This window comes from Myotis lucifugus, unplaced genomic scaffold (genome assembly GCF_000147115.1).
Source record: "Myotis lucifugus unplaced genomic scaffold, Myoluc2.0 scaffold_3, whole genome shotgun sequence".
NCBI classification, from domain to species: domain Eukaryota; kingdom Metazoa; phylum Chordata; class Mammalia; order Chiroptera; family Vespertilionidae; genus Myotis; species Myotis lucifugus.
In genome coordinates, this window is record NW_005871051.1 from 828,535 (window position 1) to 847,166 (window position 18,632).

At 48.3% G+C, this 18,632-nt stretch overlaps 1 long non-coding RNA gene across 1 annotated transcript; it reads right to left on the minus strand.

The window, feature by feature from the left end:
* Nucleotides 1-12,128: 12,128 nt before the first annotated feature.
* Nucleotides 12,129-18,228, minus strand: LOC111827408. Its single transcript, XR_002830960.1, has 2 exons — nt 15,642-18,228; nt 12,129-15,001 (listed from the first exon to the last, which is right to left on the minus strand). It is a non-coding gene; the product is annotated as an uncharacterized LOC111827408 (long non-coding RNA).
* Nucleotides 18,229-18,632: the final 404 nt, after the last annotated feature.

Consider the following 18,632-nt stretch of genomic DNA (forward strand, 5'->3'; position numbering starts at 1 on the left):
GTATGCTTTCAAGTCGCAACATGGCTTTGGTTGAGAAGCAATTATAAATGGCTGTGGAATATTGTTTTTTTTATATATATTTTATTGATTTTTTTACAGAGAGGAAGGGAGAGAGATAGAGAGTTAGAAACATCGATGAGAGAGAAACATTGATCAGCTGCCTCTTGCACATCTCCTACTGGGGATGTGCCCGCAACCAAGGTATATGCCCTTGACCGGAATCGAACCCGGGACCCTTCAGTCCCCAGGCCGACGCTCTATCCACTGAGCCAAACCGGTTTTGGCTGTGTTTGTTTTTTAATGTGGACAGCTCATCCTTCACTGTAAACGGTTCAGGGTTTAACTGGCAAGGTGTGTGGCATCTTACCTTGATTGGTTTGGTCTGCTTTTCTGTGCATCCCAGGGTACGAGGGTGGACGGACTCTGATACCAGGGATAAGACGGCCTTGCTGTCTTCCTAGACAGAGTTATTTTTTTCAGAGTTGTTAGCATCACTGAAATCTTCCATAGATTTTTAATTTCCTTTCGGTGTTCACATTTTGATGACTTCAGTTGGAACTCTAATTGCACTTAATTTCTGCCTCTTAACCCATCTGGAAAATATCCTGGCCTTGGACCAAGCGTGGCAGCTATTTAATTTCTCTGGAAGGAAAACTCCATCTACTTTTATGATTCTCTGCTGAGGTTATGGGAATGGATTCTCTAATAATGAAGATTCTTCAAGAAAATCTTTAAACTTCTGGAAACACAGAGCGTTATTTTAACTTCGGGAGACCTGAGGGAAATCTTGTTGAACTCGAGATGCATAACCCGGCCAGGATGCTGACAGCTACCGGCCATCCCCCGAGTATCCCCCGAGTGCTTTCCTTGTTAGGGCCACATCCATCCCTGCTCAGGGTGGAGGGAGAGTCGATCACTTCTAGCTCACTTCTGGTCATCATTGTACCAAACTGGTGTTATAATTCAGTAGCAGATACTCTCCCTTCTGCAATATTGTCCTAATAATTCCAGCTAAACCCAGAGTTCAGAAGCATTCCTTTTCTTATAACTTAAGCATAGCAAAAAAAAAAAAAAAAAAAAAAGGAAGAGGAATAAGAATAGGAAGACTGATACAATTAGGGCGATAAAGGATAAAGGTAGAATTGATTTTTTTAATCAAACGTTCAAACATTAAAATTTATACTGAGTGCTTGCTACATACAATGTACTATGTGAGGCATTGTATTGTCAGGAAAAATTGTGAAGGGCTCAAATGGGCCAAAACATAAAAAAAGAGAATCCCAAGTGTCCTGTTTAGCACAGCCTTCTGGGTTATCTCTAAACGTCATTGTCTCTTAGCTAGTTTATAACTCTCCGAGTTGTAGAGAACTGATAAGAATGCAAATTCGTCTTGTCTATGGAAATGGAAATTAATTGTGTCAGGGGGAAGAAAATGGATTATAGCTCCATGAATAGGCCTGTCTGGCATCTAGTTGTAAATTTATTTCAGAATTCCTTATCTGATTATCTGTGTACTGTACTTTAAAGTCTCCTCTGAGTGGACTGTAACATCTTACTGGTCCCCTCATTAATTATTGAGGTAAATAAAATCCTCATTCATTTTATATTCACATAAAGGTCATAATTATACCTTCTTTTAAACATTCTCTTGAACAATTTGACAAACACATGACTCATACTTGCTCCTAATTGTTTGCTTTTTAAATCGGAGTGATAAGACATTTAAGTACAAGTTGACATGCAATTCTGAGCTCTCAGGCAACGAAGTTGCTACAGATTTCCAGGGTGGATTGTATTAATCGATAACTATTTGCACATCCTACTCTTTCAGGCCCTTTAACTAGTTGATTACTTGAAAGTGATAAAATTCATGTAAAAAGATAAAAGAATAAAATTCCATGCTACTATAGAAACAGGGATTTAAAAACAATGTTAGGACTTTTTTCCATTATCAAAATAAGAATTTTATTAACATTTAGAAAAATAATAAATCGTGGAAAATACCAGAATGTGGAAACCATGGAAAAGCAAGGAGAAGAGGCCTCAGCTCTACTAGGGAATGCAAACGTTTTGGTATATTTCCCATCTAGGTTTTCTACGCTTGATTTTGTTTGGTGTGTGACTCCTGCACAGTGTGTGAAGGCTGGCTAGTGGTCCCACAATATCCACATCCCAGGCCACGGAACTGTGAATGCGAGGCTGCACAGCCAGGGGGATTGGAGCTGCAGATGGAAGGAAGGGAACAGTTGACCTTCAAATAGGTCGATTACCCTGGGTAGTCACATTGGTGAGCCAGAGATGGTGACCAGGGCCCTACAAAGTGACAGAAGGAGAACCAGAAGATGGTTCCGGGGGCTCAGTCAGGGGCTGGAGAAGGGGCCACATGCCAACGAATGTAGGTGCCCTGTGGAGCAGCGATTTTCCGTTGGTGTGCCATGGCACACTGGTGTGCCCCAAGAACTGTTACTACCTAGTTAGTCAGGGGCATGGACCCCTTTTCCTTTAGATTGTCAAATTTTAAGAAATGACAACAGCCAACACAACACAATAGCCATCTGGTGTGAATGAATCAAAATTAGAAATTTTTCATTTTTGGCAGATTGGCACTGAATTTTAGGAATTAGTTTATGTGTGCCGTGAGATGGAAGGTGTTGAAAATCGCTGCTCTAGGGGCTGCGAAGAGCAAGACAACCTAGTTTAAAATGGATTATTTCATAGTTTTTTTTTTTTTAGCTTTCATCCAACCCATTCAAAAGAACTAAGTAAGTAATCCTCTTTGCCTCCTTTTTCACCTCCCTCAATGCCCAGAGTGACACAACCCAAAAGAAGAATGAACCGAATTCCAAAGGTCTGGTGGGTGAGAGTCTTATAGACTCGGGTACAGAAAGTGGCCGAGTGGCATCAATGACCCTAGAATCGGTAACTGGTGAATGGCCCTGAGTTCAGCTGAGCTTCTTGGGGAAAAACCATCTCCTTCAAATACATTGAGAGCGACACTTTTTTACGCCAGTGGGACTGTGGTCATCTTGGGATGGGCCTCAGAGGGCCATCAGCACCGTGTTCACAGTAAAAGATGTTCTGAGGATGGACAAGGGATGCTTCATTTGGTACCACGGTTCCTCTTTGCTAATTCCTGGTAGGAGAGACTTTAATATGAGTGTCAGGACCAACTGTAGTATTTTTATATGTTGTTTATAACCAGCTGCTGGTAGCCCATCTGCAGTTCTTACTCTACAGGGCCGGCGCAGTGACTCCTTTTGTCACCTTCCTGAAGGATTATAGCGGATCGCTCCAGATGTTTTTACAGCGAGGTATCTGGCGTGGTTGAGATACTTGGCAATTGTACTCGGACTTCCTGTCCCCGGAGTGGGCAGACCAGGTCAACAGTGCCTCTCCCTCTCCCTGCCCCGGCCCCTATGGAATGTTGCCTTTGTCTGGGTGAGCCACACAGCATGCTGTCGCGTCCTGACTTCGTACTTTCAGAGGCTAGTCCTTGAGCAGGAATAAAATGATGCAGCCAGTTGGAAAAAAAAAGAAAAGGAACATGAAGTTTTTCAATTAGCTATTTCCTGGATTCCCTAGATAACTGGCGGAGAGGAGGTTTTTAAGCTTTTAAGCCAATCTTAGTGAAATAAAGAATCCTTGATTTTTAGAGATGCAGGAAAAAGTAGAACTGGGGAAAAGAAATGAACTCAAAGGTCCAAACATAATGTTAATTATTATATTTTAAAATTTTCCACTTATTAACAGTTGCTCAGCCACTGTTTCATTCTCTCTCTTTTTTAAAAAAAAAACCTATTTTATTGATTTCAGAGAGGAAGGGAGAGGGTGAGAGAGATAGAAACATCAATGATGAGAGAGAATCATTGATTGGCTGCCTCCTGTACACCCCCTACTGGGGAATTGAGCCCACAACACGGGCATGTGCCCTGACAGGGAATCAAACCATGACCAGGAATCAAACCATAGGTCATTGCTCAACCACTGAGCCACACGGGCCGGGCTTCATTTTCTCTTTTCTTTAACTTATTTTACAGGTGATTTCATTTAACGAGCCGTGAGAAGGTGCATCAGGACAGGTTGGAGTGTTTCTTCAGGGTGTCTGTGGGCTGGCATCTCATGGGAGACAATCTTTAGAAACGATACCCAGTGCTAAGCAGCAGGAAGACAGACACCTGGGTGGGAAGTGTGTCTTTCTCGATGGCGTTGGGCCTTTAGCTCTGCCATGAACTGGTGCAAATTAGAAAGGAGCTTTCAGTGTTGACCTAGAGAGACTGAAGAAAGGGTATAATTTCATTAGGATAAGTTGGTTTTGATGAGGGACGCTTTATATGGGATTGCAGGATGGGGGCTATTGCGGGTGCTTCTGGAGGCTACTGGGAGCAATAAGGAAGAACACTGAATAAAATGGTGACAGTTGCTCAGGAGCCAGCCCGCAGCGCTTGGCTGATCTTCCCAGGGTAGAGGCACTTCTTAGAATGAAATGGATTTGGAAATAATCACTTTCGTGCTGAATGAGTCCACCCAGGAAGGAGAAGCTGTTAAGCCATCCATGCAGCCTCCCCCAGGAATTAAAGCAAAATGTTTGCCAACCAAGGACCTCATTCTCCAGAGAGGCCTGCAAGTTAACGGCCTTGCCTGGGGAACCTCAATTTGCAAACATATTCTAAATATTTACCTAAAAACTTAAGTTTCTAACGTATCAATTGTTTGGAGATAAAATATGGAGGACCATGATGTTAGGTAAAGAGGTCTATAAGAAGGCCACTTTGGAGATGTAAATTTGCAAAAAACAGTAACCAAATCTGTAGCTGTTTCAACATTCAACTGTGTGAATACATTAACTATTCTAATTCTTCTAATTCCTCATTCTTGCTTTGCATATGTAAATATGGGATTCTGTACTTGTGGAGTTGTTTAGATAATTACAGATTTGGAGTCTGCGCTCAAAAATCAAGTCTTTCAAAGGCACATTTGGCTGAGAAAAAAGTGGGACAATTTTTTTTCTATTTTTGCTTTTTTGAGTTATGAGAAAAAAAGAGTTCTTATTGATTTTAGAGAGAGAGGAAGGGAGAAGGAGAGAGAGATAGAAACATCAGTCAGGATCCAGCCCACAACTGAGAACTGAACTGGTCACCTCTCGGTGCATGGGTTGATGCTCAACCACTGAGCCACATGGGCCGGGCTAAAGAAAGAAAGCTCTTTTTTAAAAAGATTAAATTCTTCATTGTTTAAAGCATTACACGAGTCTCCTTTTACCCCATTGACCTCTCCCCGGCCGAAGAAAGTTCTTTTGGTCAATTTAAGTTATGTTGCTGCCAACCTCTCACATGAAATGGCAGTTTGTGCGTGGAAACTAATGAGTCAAATAGAAAAAATAAATGGTGATTAAAAAAAGAGAGTAAGAATAATATGGAAAAATGTCAAATGGTGCATAGGAGACAAATGCTTACGCTACTGAGTTTCAGGGGGCTTTGTACTCAAGGGGAGGCATAGGTCAAAGCTGATTGATTCATTGATTTATTCAATAAATTGATTGAGCACCTAATAGGGGACAGGCGATCTGCAAGGCGCTGGTGATTCAGGAGTGAACAAGGAAGAAGACACTCAGGCCCAACTGGAGAGGCCCCGGGGAAAGGGTCCTTGAAGGGTCTTGAGGCCGGGACCGTGCAGTTGTAGTGCTGACTACGAGGGAAGCACGTTTCTCAGTGTCTGTCTCATCGATACAAACGAAGGTCCCTATTAACCAGGCAAGGGCCTGAAAAAGTCTTCGCGTTGCATACCTCACAGGTTCCTGGGACCTTGCAAGGCAAGGGTTGGGGCTGGAGTCTATGTTCAGAGAGTTGTCCTTCTGAGTATATTTTGATGATCCGAGTCTGGGGTTTCTCCAGCAGGGTTAGGCCACTCATGCAAATGGCTAAGAAACATTCCTGTAGCTTCTTCTAGGTTCCAGGCCCCGTGAAGATGCAGTGGTGACAAGCCATGGAGACTCTGCCCTCACGCCGTTTTGAGGCTAATGAGAGAGACAGAGACCAATCAAATAATGGAAGAAACAAACATGATTACAAACAGGCCGGAAGCTCAAGGCTCTGTAAGACGGGACTGGGCCTCTCAGCGGTGCTGAGATCTGAAGAGGGGAGTGTAGTAGGGGGTGGGACTGAGAGGCACTTGACAGAAAGAGGCCAGCTTAGGAGAATCCCTGGGGTTGGAGAGGAAGAAGGCCAGTGTGGCTGGACCATGGTGAGTGTTGGCAGGTGATGAGATCAGAGGCAGGGTAGGCAAGGAAGGAGGCACAAAGAGGAAAGGAGAAATCTCGCGATGCTAACGGTTGGGCTGGTGGTGGTCTCCAGCAAGTCCAGAAAGTGGGGCGTGGCGGGGTGTGGGGAGGAGGAGGCATTAGATATGTTATTTTCAAAGCCAGGCTAACGTTCGACTTAATGAATGAGAGTAGCTTGTTACAACATTCTAGGTTCCAATGCGGCAGGACATTATTGTAAGGTATCAGGGTGCCATCGGTGTGTCCACCTCTGGTTACTCTCTCTAGTTCATGGGCACGAAGGGAGGGTTTGATAACACATTTCTTAGAATCTAGCACAGCGCCTGCCTGGAGTATGCGCCAAAAAACAAGTTGCTGGTTGATTAAGTTCAATTTAATAAAAAATAATTACTATCCTGTAGATTACAACCTCAGGAAGGCCTTCTGTGTATGATAGACATTCAAGCATAGGATGGGGGAAATACATAGGAATATTAACTAAATAATTTACATATTCATCTCAAAAGCTGAATTGCCCAAGTCCTGGAGAACAGATTTTTATTTTTTTCATCACTGAAATTTTGGGGTAATTCAGAGACATTTTCTGATATTAAAGCATGAGACCTTCCATTTGTGAGGATTTTGTCTGCATGATCTATCCTCAAACAGTGCATCTTAGGTGAGAAAAACCTTCAGTCATTGAAAGACGAGATCCTACCTTTCTCATGAGTATTTTGTATATAAACTTGGCATCAAGACTAGCATTTTGACTTAACAAATCCATTTCTCGTTTGAGGTGGATAGAACGTGTTTGCTTATCTTGTTCGAGTTTCAAACAGCAGTTCTGAAACAGGGGCCCGGGCAGACCTGGCCGCTCACAGATGTTGCAGGAGCACAGAGCCCTGGACACGCTGAAGGGACCGATGTCCAGGCCTTCGGCTTCTCCACGGGTCTTTTCTAGAACCAACCTCCCAGGGAGCATGGCTGTGCGGGGCCACTGTCCTTCCCAGCTCCTTCCACAGTCACTCTCTTCTGCAGAAGGAGATGGGCCTCCAAGCCGTCTCTCCTCTCACCGCGGGGCCCGAGGTGGCACCTGAGGCCACTGGCTGCCGGAGCCGAGCCGAGCAGATGAACGGACAGATGAACAGATGTTGATAGAATCCCAGCTGCTCGCTGCCCCTCATGTCCACGTCATCCCAGCCACTGTGCGTCCCTCTCACAGAGACTTTGAATTTATAGGTGAGGGAGAGCGAGATGGGATTTATCGTGATGATTAAAGTGAACATGGAAGCCAGGCGTTTCCTGTTAGAAAGTAAGTCTGATTTGGTGGATTGGCTGGACAGTGAGGCCCAGCTTTGCCAATCAGTTCTATGCAGACACTTTCTATAAGTTCAATAAATTAAAACATCAGCTCCAAAGTTTTGACATATATATGTGTAAAGCCTGTATCAATATAAAATGTGTTGGTAAATGCATCCTCTTTAATAATTTAAATTTCCAGTAAAAGTGGTAGAAGTCAATTTAAAAATATAGGAGGGGTTACCTAGTCCCTCCAAAGCGTATGCATTTAAACTGTCAGCTGATGGGACTCAGAGGATGTGCGGCAGCCCAGGGGCTGGAAGCCAGGCCCAGACCTGTCACAGGAGGATGATCCCGTCCTAAGGAAAGAACTGGCGCATTAAGTAACAGGTTTCCCAGACAAGGATTGGTAGAACGTCTGCATGGGACTGACTGGCAGAGCTGGGCCTCCCTGTCCAGCCAACCCACCAAATCAGTCTTCCTTTCTAACAGGAAATCCTTGCTTCCATGTTCACTTTAATCATCACGATAAATCCCATCTCGCTCTCCCTCACCTATAAATTCAAAGTCTCTGTGAGATGGACGCAGACAGTGGCTGGGATGACGTGGACATGAAGGGCAGTGAGCAGCGGGGATTCTATCAACGTCCATCTGTCTGTCTGCTCTGCTCGGCTCTGGCCGGGCTGCCCCAGGAGCCAGTGGCCTCAGGTGCCACCTCGGGCCCCGCGGTGAGAGGAGAGACGGCTTGGAGGCCCATCTCCTTCTGCAGAAGAGAGTGACTGTGGGAGGAGCTGGGAAGGACAGTGGCCCCACACAGCCATGCTCCCTGGGAGGTTGGTTCTAGGAAAGACCCATGGAGAAGCCGAGGGCCTGGACATCGGTCCCTTCAGCATGTCCAGGGCTCTGTGCTCCTGCAGCGTCTGTGAGCGGCCAGGTCTGCCCGGGCCCCTGTTTCAGAACTGCTGTTTGAAACTCGAACAAGATAAGCAAACACGTTCTATCCGCCTCAAACGAGAAATGGGTTTATCAAGTCAGAATATTAGTCTTGATGCCAAGTTTATATACAAAATACTCATGAGAAAAGGTAGGATCTTGTCTTTCAATGACTGAAGGTTTTTCTCACCTAAGATGTACCTTTTTTTTTTTATATATTTTATTGATTTTTTACAGAGAGGAAGGGAGAGAGATAGAGAGTTAGAAACATCGATGAGAGAGAAACATGGATCAGCTGCCTCCTGCACACCTCCCACCGGGGATATGCCCGCAACCAAGGTACATGCCCCCGACCGGAATCGAACCTGGGACCCTTCAGTCCGCAGGCCGACGCTCTATCCACTGAGCCAAACCGGTTTCGGCAAGATGTACCTTTTGAGAATAGATCATGCAGACAAAATCCTCACAATTGTAAGGTCTCATGCTTTAATATCAGAAAATGTCTCTGAATTACCCCAAAATTTCAGTGATTAAACAAAAACCTGTCCTCCAGGACTTGGACATTCTAAAACATGGTCACTGGCCATTTGTACTGAAGGAAGTCATTCGAATGGAAATTTTGGTTGGGGATGCCTTGCTCCTGGGGACTGACTTTGCCAGGTAGGACTCTCCTGACCTGCGAGTGTGATCTTTCTGAAATGGCAGCACCGGGAGGAAAATGTAGGATGCCTTTAATGCAAGTCCGAGACTCGGACTGTTTGGGAGGGAGCTCACTGTCCGCACAGATGCGAGGCTGATGCTGGGCAGGAGGCAGTGCGCTCCGAGGCGGGTGCTGTGTGTGGGGTCCGCACCTCCCCGGGGAGCAGCCGGGGCACAGGCATGTGCGTCAGAGCAGGGTGCGCCCCTCGCTGCTCCGGGGCTGCGGCCTCCTGTCCCGGGAGGGCATCCGGGGCGCTTTGGCATCGGTGCTAAATGAGGACTAGATCTTCGGCCCGAGAGCAGTTCTCACCTCATCGCGACTGCAGAAATACAAGGGGCAGGACAACCTCCCAAAAGAGGGAAATGTGGAGGATGCTATCCATTGTTCTATCACATGCTCATTGACTAAAAGTTCAAGTTCAGGTGAGCAAAGAAAACAGCGTAAGTCATGGCGAGGCAGGAATGCTTCCTGTCACCTTGTTATCCTTGGGGTGGTAGGGAAGTTAGAGGCTGGGACGTTGGTAAGACTGCACAGGCCAGATAGGCGTTATAGGCGGCTCCATTTCATGTGCGTAGAAAGACTCTATTCTTTTTTTAAAATACATTTTTATTAACTTCAGGAAGGGAGAGGGAGAGAGAGATAGACACATCAATGATGGGAGAGAATCATGGACCAGCTGCCTCCTGCTTGTCCTGCACTGGGGATGGGGCCCACAACCCGGGCTTGTGCCCTGACCGGGAATCGAACCCTGACCTCCTGGTTCCTAGGTCACCGCTCAACCACTGAGCCACGCCGGCCGGATAAAGACTATCTTCCTCTCTCCAAAGATTGCCTAACTTGTGAGGAGACAACAGCTCCAGCTCAGGCATCTCCCCCTGCGGAGGCGATGGGAACACTGCTCTCAGGGCTTTGAGCACGATGCCAGCTTTCCTGCCCCGCTGCCTCTCACCGGGTGGCTCTTCTTGCAGGAGATGGTCCGTGGTTTCCCCTCCGGGAGCCCCGGGAGGAGGCTGTTTAGCCCAGGGCTGGGCTGTGTAGGACGCGGGCAGAGAGGCAGCTGGAGAGGAGGCAGGGGGAGGTGAATGCGGGAAGGAGACAGCTCTGGAATAGAGAGACTGTGCGTCTCCCTGACATCCCAGGCCTCTGGCTTCCCCAGCAAGGGCGGCTCCTGTAGGCCCTCAGACCAGGGCACCCTCTGCGCCACTCCGTGGGTTCGGAGTTCTGGGAGGTCTGATCGATCGGTACTATTCCAGTGATATCGGGAGGTTAACAATCTGTTTCCGGGCGTGGCAATTCACAACAGGCTGCAGCATGGAATATTCCAGGGCTTGGAGCATGCTGGGCCTTTTATGGGCTGCAGCCAGCAGGTGGTGATAGCGTACCATAAAAAAAGCAAGCAGACTGGCTGGGCGCGCTGGGCGGTGCAGTTTTGCTTTGCTTTGTTACTTCAGCCTGCCAGTGCCCAGCTATGTATTCCGTGGGTGCAGCGTGCTGGAGCCCAGGCTGATCTTAAACTTGGTTTATGATGATATCACTATTTTTTACTGCTACAAATTAGCTGTCGGTTTCAATCTAGCCCGTGTTTCAGCCGCCTTCCGGGATCATCTTGTCAGTTATGCAGCTTTCCAGTTTTATGGCTGAGATCAGGAGTGATGCCTTATAGGCACACGGGGAGCACAATCTGTCTTCAGCATGAAATGCGGGGACGTGGGTGCGCGCTTCGCTGCACGGCCAGCATTGCAGGTGTGCAGGACAAACAGACGAGGGCAGGCCCGGCGGCCCGCGCAGCTGGGAATGTGAATGTCTTGACATTTACTCAGGTGAAGTCACTCGTGGACGTGTCCATAGCGACGCGCTCTCCACGGTGCGAAGCGGGGTTACCTGAGCTCCAGTGGCATCTCACGGAGCTGTGTTCACCCATGTGAGGATGTGACGGGGCCCTTGTGGGCCCCAGTGATGCTCCATCCACCGGAAGTTCTTCCTCTAAGGCAGTGGTCGGCAAACTCATTAGTCAACAGAGCCAAATACCAACAGTACAACGACTGAAATTTCTTTTGAGAGCCAAATTTTTTAAACTTAAACTATATAGGTAGGTACATTGTTATTAACTTAATTAGGGTACTCCTAAGGGGCCAAAGAGCTGCATGTGGCTCGCGAGCCGCAGTTTGCCGACCACGGCTCTAAGACATAAAGTGTCTTGCAATGTCACTCATTTATTCTTCCTCAGTTGAATGTGAGGTGCCCACTCTTGTCCCAGGGGCTGGGAAGTCCTGGTGAACTTACTGGGCAGAAACTCGATTGCACCTCATCTCCTCATCTTTGTTTGCAGTGGAAGGGCAAAAAGAGATTCTCCTCTTTACAGAGCTGGCCGAGCACCGTTGATTGACGGCAAACCTGAAGGAGAAAGGGGTCAGATGCCCGCGTGCCCCCGTCAAAGACTCCCATCAGCAACACATCGTCGTAAATCCGTCACGGAACTCTGTTTCCAGCTCACACGCTCTCCAGGGAAGCACTGAGAGGTGGGGAGAATCCAAAGGCCAAGGTTACAGGCTGGCCTGGGTTTCAAGTGTTGAACAGAGAGCGTGAGCATGGGTTCCAGCTCCCTGCCAAACTATCTGGAGTCTATAGGACGCTTATTCCTCTGGCTTCCTAAGTGGTGTGATACCTGCTCTAGAATTTGCCAGTTTCTATCAGAATTAAATGACAGCCGTTAGCCTATAGCATGCTCGATATGGGCCAGGCCCCTTCCAGGTATTATTTCAATCCTTTTTAAAAAATATATATATTTTATTGATTTTTAGAGAGAGAGAGGAAGGGAGAGAATAGAGAGATAGAAGCATTGATAAGGTAGAAACATCAATGATGAGAGAGAAGTCATTGATCGGCTGCCTCCTGTGTGCCCCCTACTGGGGATCGAGCCCACAGCTTGGGCATGTGCCCTGAGTGGGAATCAAACCAGTGACCTCATGGTTCATGGGTTGATGCTCAACCTCTGAGCCACACTGGCCGGCCTTGTTTCCATCTTTATAACACTTATTCAAGCTAGGCACTAGTACACGCCTTTAACATGTAAATGTCACTCAAAGAGGCTGGTTCAGTCGCCTGGTTACTAGCCAGCCCTGGAATTTGAGGAAGGTCTGCCCATGCCCCCCCACTGTGTTACCCTCTTTTCTGAAGCGCTGCTTGCTCTGACGCTGCTGTTGGCTAGAACAGGTAGGAAAGCAAGACAAAGGCAGCGACCCCAAGATCTGCACCGGGAGCAGGACAGACGTCAAGGTGTGGGGTGCAGGGGTCATGCCCAGGGCCTCAGGGCCCCAGCGCTTGGGCTGCAGAGCCTTGCCACGCCGGGAACATCAGCAGACACGCTGCAGGTCCCGCCTGCAGACCTGGTGGCTTGTTCTGAGCGAAGGCTTCAGGCAGCTACAGATGGGGAGTCCCCGGTGGGGCAGCAGAGTCCTTGGAACTCGCAGAGCAGGAAACCCTTTGCTGACACAGGAACAGAGGACAGAGCACAGCGCCTCCAGCTCCAGCTCCAGCTCCAGCTCCAGCTCCAGCAGGAGAGCCACAGGGCCCAGGAGGTGCGCACCGCAGCCGGGCCTGGACTTTAGAGAGAAAGTGCGCGGTGGGTAAATGCACGGGACCCTGGAGCGCCCAGCGCGGTGCACACGGCCCGCTATTGGTTCCAGCGGGAAGCTACGCGCCTGCCTCCCGGGCAGATATGGCCCCTGAGACCGCCTGTAAGGAAGCAGCAAGTCTGATCGCTCCAGCGGCATTGACGGGCTCACTCCCCTCTCCATGTGGCCGGCGTTTGGCTGAGCTGGGAGCGGGCTGGGGCAGCAGCGCCAGGGCCTGCACCGGAGTTTCCGAGGACAGAGCAGCATCCTCAGTGACTGTGCGTGGGTCCCACCGATGTGTCCCAGCAGGAGAGGAAGGAGAATTATAGGCAAGGTGAAGGGACACAAAGGCACCTTAGGGCTTCCCATCAGCTGGTGTGGCGGCCTCGGATGCCAGGAAGCAACCTGGTCAGACGTTGCCCAACTCGACTCCCGTTCCACATGCACGTGACGGGACCTCCGTGACGGTGGACACAGCCCAGCGTGGAGAGACACTCAGGGCAGCCTACGAACCATTAGACTCATAGCTTTCCTCCGAGCTCGTCAGGACAAGCAGTTATGTCTAAGCGGGGACCAGATCAGCTGCCGATCTCGCTTACCTTTCACAAGAATTGAAAGAAAAACCGCATGTAAGGTCCGCGCGGGAAGGCCTTCCAACGGGTCTTTACAAACATTCTACTCGTCTCCCGTCAGAAATGGCTTCCTACTTATGCTTCTGAGGGCCGCTTTTCTAAATGTGCTGTGACTTCCTTAATGTCTGTGACCTCCTGTCGCCCATAGACTGGGTGGGAATGGAGTCATCTGTGGCCGTGACATCGTGATGTAACAATAAGAAGCAGCCAAGCCTCACATCTATTTGCTCCGAGCTCTCCGGGCATCGTCGGGATTGCCTGTCCACTGCTGTCTGGGCCCTGGCAGAGGGGTTCACGGCAAGTCCCTCCAGGCCAGGACTGATGTCCTCGCCCTCCCTGAGAGCCCGGGCTCCTCTCCCAGTGAGCATGTCTCAGGGCCCCTCACAGACCAGACTTCTCCACGGCCTCCTCCACCTGAGCCAGGGCCGCAGACATTTCCTGTCCCGCGTGAATAAATGTGTGCGGAGAGCCTAAGGGTCCCCCTCCATTTCCTCTCTGCAAGCTTGTCTTTCCGGCTCCCCACCCTGCAGGGGGAGGGAGAGGAGGAGCAGGCACGTTGCTTTCTGAGTCTTGCGTATTCAATTCGAAGCTAAGGCGATGGTGTTAGTACAGCTGGCTCAGGCCTAGGGGCTCCCATTGGCTGCTGAATGGCGGACATTTAGCTGTGTTTGATCTTTTTTCTTTTTCTTTTTAAAAAATTATTTTTTTGCTTTAATCTCCTCATTGTCAGGAAACAAACACAAAGCATTACAAGGAGGCTATTACTCTAGCTTTAGTGCTTTTGTCCACCTCGTTTGCATTTTGCTCAGATGAATTTGTGAAGAGGTAAAATTCTGTTCTGAAACTGAGCCCAGGCCCCATGAAGAGGGAAACGTGTATCAATGCTGACGTAGAAACCCAGCTGACCTTAGACTCCTGTAAACTCCGGAAAATCTAAGGAAGAACTTTTTACCCCTTTCCTCCTCCATCTCCACATTGCTCTCCTTCTCTCCTGTTTATGAAGACACTTTATAAATGCATTCGCCGATCCTCCCCAACTACATACAAGCATTACAAATAACGTCTTACTCTTTTGCACCAATAGTTAAACCCAAAGTTGCCATTTACTCCCACAAATCAGGATTCTAATCCAATGACGATCAATCAACTTGATCAGAGTAGGAGCAGCACTGACCGACCCCCACCCAGTGCTCCGCTCAGGTCACCGTGTGGCCACAGAATGGCCACTGAGCCCCAGATACACGGCAGTGAGTTGGCCCTCCTGGCTGACAGCTTCCATGGCCCCAGCTAAGGGATGTTTGGAGAAGGGTCAATGAAAACTCATCATAACTTCTTTGTTGGACTTGACCATAGGCCGGGTTAGAAGGCCTTGCAAGCTTTGCCTCACCGTTGGGAAACAGTTTCTTTGCGGGTGTGGATGGAGCGGGGGAGTAGCAAGGAAGATGCCAGAAGGAGCCGCATGATGGCTCACAGCTGAGCTTCCACCGGAAGTCCATCTGCCACTTTCCTCTCTGGCCCTTGGTTTGTGATTTTTTCTTTCTCCTGCAGCAAGTAGCCAGCCTCCTCCCTGTCACAAAAGCGGTGAGGTGTCTTAATCCAGAGGAAAACAGAACGGAGTCCACTGCCCACGCCCTGTTCCAGGAATGTTTTTCTCAAAATAGGAAATCTATACTCTGTGGGCTGGGCGACTAGAATTAGGCTGGATCCGTGTGACACGGAGGGATTGGTTTGCTTCAGAGAGAATCTCCCACGGCCTTGCCTGGCTGCCGGATCCAGGACGGTCTCTGGACACAGAGGTGTAGCAGCCCAAGCGCTCTGGCTGGATCAGGATAATGATGACCCTCCCACGGCTCCTACACGCCTGTAACAAAGCCTTTTGTGGCCAAAGTGGCGCTTCTAGTTAAGATTCTGAAACCATTATATTTCATGCCTCCTCTTCTTGATTAAGTCGAGAGAGAGAGAGAGAGAGAGAGCGAGCTTTCCTATGGAGATAGGCAAGTCTTTTCTTTCTGTTTTTATAATAAACTCTCATATAAAGTCTGTCTGTTCTCTCGACATCCACGTGAATTTAATCACCTCAAAATGGAGAGGAGGGAAGTCGGAAGTGCAAGATTACATGTCTGAGGCTTTTTTTGTGCCTTCAAACACCCCTGGGTGCAGGTGATACATGTACTATTCCCCAGCCTCGGGGTTTCTTTCCTATTCACCTGCTGGCGCAGAAGCTCAGCGCCATTCTGACGCCTCGGTTCACCGCAGAGCAGCCACGGAGATGCAGGTCGCTCCCTCTCCAGCCAGCACGAGGTCTGGGGGGAGCGCAGGAACATGGACTGCCCAGTGGCCCAGCTGAGAGACAGGGAGGGCCGCACCCCAGCAGAGTGTGCGTGTCTCCCTGGGTGAAGGGTTCCCACGTGACAGGACCCAGCAATGCCAATAAAACTCGGACCTCAGGGGGGAGCGTTCTCTCTACTTCCCCAAACCTCCCCATCGAAAACTCCCTCCTCCCATTAAAAGAGAATTGTGCTTTGTGATTGATAAAGTCTGTTTTTTTTTCATCAAGTTGAATGTGAAGGTTCTGCCTCGTGGCCTTCACTTAAATGGCTATTCTCAAAACTGGCAGCATTTCTCGCATGCGGGAAGAAGGAATAATTCTGAATTATGAGCACCAAAATAGGTTAAGGATACATTATGCCGGGGGCTGTAGTTTGTTACCAAGCAAAGGAAGCGCAAGTCATAGGGTGTAACGCAATTAAAGGCAACTGGGCGCGATTGCCAACCATTCCATCCCCTGACCTCCCTCTCGATGCCAGAGGTGACCCGTTCCCGTCTGCCTAGAAGCTGACGGAGTCCTGGGTGTGTTCCTAGTTTTGGAGTGAATCACAGTTAGTGAGTGTGGTGGATGCCCTATCCCTTCACCAGGCCTGGCGCCCTTCTCCAGCAGCGGTGAATGCTGGTTGCCAGTGGCCCAGAACTGGCCCTCCACGTCCTTCCAGAGACTTGCTGATGCCAACTGCAACCCCCTAGAGGTTATGCTCTTCCAACTAGGACCAGGCAATGCTGGATGGACATGGGGCTACGACGGCTGGCCAGCTCCCATCAAGGGAGACGGTCATAGTTAATGATGTGATGTGATCCCATGGAACGGATCGAGACCAGCCTGTATAGAGGACCACATCTTTGCTCAGGCCTTTCCTCTTCCCTTTCCTGCTTGTCATACGCCCTGAAGAGCTTGCCTCGAAAAGCACCCCTTCCATACACTTCCCACACCAGAATGACTGTCTTAGGCTTGGATTCTAGGGTGTTCAGATCTACGACAGTGAGTTTGCCCATGAATTGGAACCTATCCTGCCCTGATGAATTATACGATACAATGTCATTGCTGACCAGAATTCCACTGGAAAACAAGAAGCGATTCTCTCTGAATGGTTGACGTCTTCTTCTGACCCGTAATGAGCCTTTGTAACAGAAGAATGGTCCCTTCAGCTCCGAGTGTGCTCTGTGCGGCCTCTGTCCCTCGGCTCCTCAGGAGCAGGGCTGGCAAGGCTTCCCAGCCCCGAGAAGGTTGGAGACTTGAAGTCCATCACCGATTCCTACTCCCTTCCGATTTCAGGTTGTTCACCTTTATTAACTCTATTTATAGAACTCCTTCTAAGAGCTTGGCTTTTCATGTTAGGACAGGGTCCTGCCACAATAGGAGTGATCATGACGGCCTGAGTTTGTGGAAGTCAGCCGGGGGGGAGACACAGTGAAAGATCTTCACGTGGAATCAAACAGTCCAGCTCAGGCTGCAAGGGGATGTATTTTCAGGGTCCTCCGTAATTAGAAATGTGATTGTGTGAATGTCTGAAGATCTGCACGGGCTTTAAAGAAATTGGCCTAGAGCCCATTCCAATCCAGACAAAATATTGTGCAAGATGTGAAGGTCTCCTTGCGTGGCTACCAGGTCGTGGGGTGAAGGTGGGCTGACTCAGCAGTGGGGTGAATGGCGCTTCGAGCTGACAGGAGCGCTCCTGGAGGAAGTGCCAGGCCGACCCTGCGGCTCAGGAAAACAGCGCGGAGAGCGGTGATGGGAAAGGACACCGGGAACACAGCCTTTCGAGGCATTGTTTCTGTTGGGTGCGGAAACGTACATCATTCCACAGTGGAAGTGTGAACCCTTCAAAGACATCAAACCTGTGCTTTCAACCAAACGTGCTGATGGAGGCACCAAACGTGCTGATGGAGGCACCAAATTGGATACGACCGATTCTCAGTCTAATATTTTGGTCTAAAGAAATTAGCTCTTTGTTTTCACATGTTATTGCTTATTTGGAATCAGTATCTTTTAATTAAATCTGAAGCTGCTTTTCCAAAGCAAGCAGGTGCTTGCTATTCTCTATTCAGCCATCTGATGTTCCTTTTGTTTCCATTTCTTCATGTTCACAAGTGATTTTTGGCTGGATTTGGAGGACCTCAAGTTGTTAGCAGTTAACATTTGAATGAGATGCATCCACTTGGAGACCAGTACTAAAAAGTCAGGTTATTGCTTTTAATATTATAGAATTTATAGTTTATGTGTGAAAATCACAGAATTTTACATTCTATGACTTTCCCCCAGGATTCTGTTCCAAAAAGGTCACTGCTTTTTAAGGAAATAGAAACACATTTTCTTGTTGAATTTCCAAACACAAGAGCTTTGAACTTGTGGTTCATTACTAAGAAAGTAGAAATCTCCCAGCTGGTGTGGCTCAGTGCTTGAGGGTAAAACCATGAACCAGCAGGTCACGGTTCAATTCCCAGTCAGGACACATGCCAGGATTTCAGGCTCGATCCCCAGTAGGGGGCATGTAAGAGGCAGCCAATCAATGCTTCTCTCTCATCACTGAGGTTTTTTTCTCTCTCTCTCTCCTCCTCCTCCCTCCCTTCCTCCCTCCCTCCCCCTTTCTCTCTGAAATCAATAACAAATATTTTTTTAAAAAGCAGAAATAATTATAGCCGCTAGCGTTCTTATTCAAAATCCTTCCCCACTAGCCACATGGTCATCATGCCACTTGAAAGTGTTAGATAACATAATGGTAAGTCTTTGCAACACATAATGGTAATTATTTCATGGTGTGTATAAAATATTTGCTAAATTAAGTCATGTGCATTTCCAAGCCATGTAATGTGAAATCTGTGGCTCGACTGAGAAAGATGAAATTGTGTGTTAGCAAGTTACCCAC